Source organism: Phasianus colchicus, chromosome 1, assembly GCF_987193195.1.
Source record: "Phasianus colchicus chromosome 1, bPhaCol1.hap1.1, whole genome shotgun sequence".
NCBI classification, from domain to species: Eukaryota; Metazoa; Chordata; class Aves; order Galliformes; family Phasianidae; genus Phasianus; species Phasianus colchicus.
Window position 1 is genome coordinate 189,130 of NC_143436.1, and position 2,809 is coordinate 191,938.

General features: G+C 62.1%; 1 non-coding gene across 1 annotated transcript; it reads left to right on the top strand.

The window, feature by feature from the left end:
- Positions 1–2,360: 2,360 nt before the first annotated feature.
- On the top strand, positions 2,361–2,551 carry LOC116241113 (U2 spliceosomal RNA). The gene has a single exon (XR_004169451.2). It is a non-coding gene; the product is annotated as a U2 spliceosomal RNA (small nuclear RNA).
- Positions 2,552–2,809: the final 258 nt, after the last annotated feature.

A 2,809-nucleotide genomic window follows, 5' to 3' on the forward strand; every position in this document is an offset into this window, starting at 1 on the left:
ATCTGACAAGACAAAGGACAGCTGTTTAGCAGCAGGACGAGGCACGCGCAACAGATATCGACAATGCTACGCACACCAGATATCAGCTGTACAAAGACTGTCAGCTGGGAGATGAAAGCGCGCGCCGTTGGTGCAGCAGAGACTCCCCGGCCGCCCAGCGCCATTTTGCTTACTTGCGTGCTTTAATAAACTCCAATTTCTAAAATACATAATTAGATTGTTTGATTTGTTTAGAATAATTTAACACAGCACAGCCCCCAATTCTTAACCGCTGTTGATAGGGGCAGCAGAGGACGGGGCTCACTGCAGCAGGAGCGCTGCCTGCCCACTGGTTCCCCTCTATCACCTGTTTGCAGGGTGGCAGGGGGTGACGTGCTCCACGCGGAGCCTCAGCCGGCTGCCCAGATCCCAGGGCTGATAGGGTTTGGCACCACCGAATCCCCTCCCACATTCCTTTATGATCCTCAGCCTCTCCACCTCCTCCTTCGGCTCAACCTCAAGGCCGAGTAAGTCATTTAGCTGGTCGCATCCACACAAGTGCTGTTTCCATAACCCAGCACTGCAAAGGCCAGGCTCTGGCACTCACTACAGCCACGGACCTGCACACAAACACCTTCTTTCGGGAGCTCAGCCTGAGTCTCCACATTTTTCTTGGTCCCTGTGGTGCGGCTGCGCACCGTCCTGAGAATCCCCGCAGAGCGTTTCGCTGCGCACTGGGATGTACGGCACAGACACCGGGAAGAGCGTTCCGGGCAAACTGCGGGACCGGGCCGGATTTAATGTCGCCGTGCCCGTAAGGGAGAGGAACTGCGGCTGCGAAACAACGCGCCCGACCTCAGCCGTGCGCGCAGCTCCGCGGACCCGCGAACGGCGCTGAGCTGAGGGCGGGAACAGCGCAACTGCTGCGGGCGCCCCTGCATAGCATTCCGCGCCGAGGTGTGGGCGGGGCTGGGACAGCAGAGCACCAATGGGAGAAAGGGATGCGCTCGGGGGCGGGGCTAAGGCCAAGAGGCGGAGCTATGCTAATAAGCAGCGCAGAGGCCAGCGGTAGCGCTCCGCGACACCAAGAACCGGGGCCACCATCGGGGCTGCAGCAGACCCCAACCAGCAGATGCTGGAGCCGTCCTTGATTTTTACCCACAAGCTCTTGACCTGATCGTGGCTGTTCCTCACACTCAGCTCCTGGCAATCGATCCGATTCCTATCACAGAGGGCAACTCCGCCACCCTCCTACCCTGCCTGTCCCTTCTGAAAAGCCTGCAGACCTCAATCAGAGAATTCCAATCCCTCCATGACAGCAATCAGGTTGCACTTTTCCCGGTTGCACCACGGTTTCCAGCTCCTCCTGTTTCTTTCCCATGCTGCATGCATTGCCATAGAGGCACTTCAGCTCGGCTTTTGGCCTCGTTGCCCTCTCGGAGGACCCCTCCCCAATGCCTGCAGGACAAGTCTGGGTTTTCCCTCCCGCCTCCCCGGCTGACAGCGTTCCCACGCTCTTCTCTGTCACCCGGTGCAACCCCTTCCCCACCACGTCCAGCGTAAAGCCCTGCTAAGCAGCCCAGCCAGCTCTGCTCCCTGCAATCTTTGCGGCCCTGCCAGTCGGTGGCTCCCATCCCATGCCGTCACATTCCCCCTTTCTCAAGGCTGCGTCCCAACCTGCAGCACCCAAAGCCCTGAGCACAGCACCGTTCACAAAGCCGTTCCTTCAGCTCGTCCGCCCTCCTCCTTCCGTGCGGGTCCCAACCACCACCCGAGAGCACAGAGGAGAAACTTTTGTGCTCCCGATCCCGTCCGCGGTTTTCACAGAGTCCCGAAGTCCCTTTGGATCGCCCAGAACTTCTTTTGCCGACCTCTGCATTTCCAACGTGCAAAACCGGTAAAGGCTTTGGAGCCGGCGACGGTTTTGTTTGCTTCCAAGCCGACCATTCTCCGGTTCCACGATCCCTGCCAACCGTGCCAGGGCCGTTGGTGCGGTTGGATCCATCCCGTCCCATCGCTGCGCGTCCGCAACGCCTTCAGCCGATCGCCCGGCGCTGACAGAGCGGCTCCTGCGGGTGCCGACCGCGGGCCGTTCCTTCGGCGCTGCCGGGGCGGAGCTGCGGCGCCGTGGGAAGGAGGCGGTGGACGAGGGGCGGGGCTATGCAAATCTGCGTGGCAGGGGCCGCTGGTAGTTGTGAAGCCACGAGGAACCGGGCAACGGCGGCGCCGCCATCGGGCGGAGCGGGAGCGGAGCGGGGCGGCGCGGGGTGGGGAGCGGCGCTGGGGCGGCGGGGGAGGGGTCGGTGCGGGCGGCGTGCGCGCGTCCGCGAGATGTCGGGGGCGCGCGTGGGGGCGGGTGTGGCGCGGGGAGAGGCTTGGGCATCGCTTCTCGGCCTTTTGGCTAAGATCAAGTGTAGTATCTGTTCTTATCAGTTTAATATCTGATACGTCCTCGATGAGAGGACTTTATATTAAACGGATTTTTGGGCGCGGGAGTTGGACCCGGAGCTTGCTCCCTCCGCTCCGCGCATCGTCCCGGTATGGCAGTACCTCCGGGCACGGTGCACCTCCCCCGGGAGGAGTGTTGGCGGTGAAAGGCAGAGGGGGAGAGGGGGGGGAGCGGCGCCCGGAGGGCCGTTTGTGGCCCTGCGTGCGCGCTGCGCGACGAAGGCTGCCTTTGCGGTCTGTTCTCCTCTTTGCGGTTTGTCTGTCGGTTCGGGACCGCTGGACGGACGGCGCCCTGTGAGTGCGCTGCAGTGCGGCCGTGACTTTGAGCGACCGGAGGAACTGGGGCTGTTCGGTGTGGGGAAGAGGAGGCTGAGGGGAGACG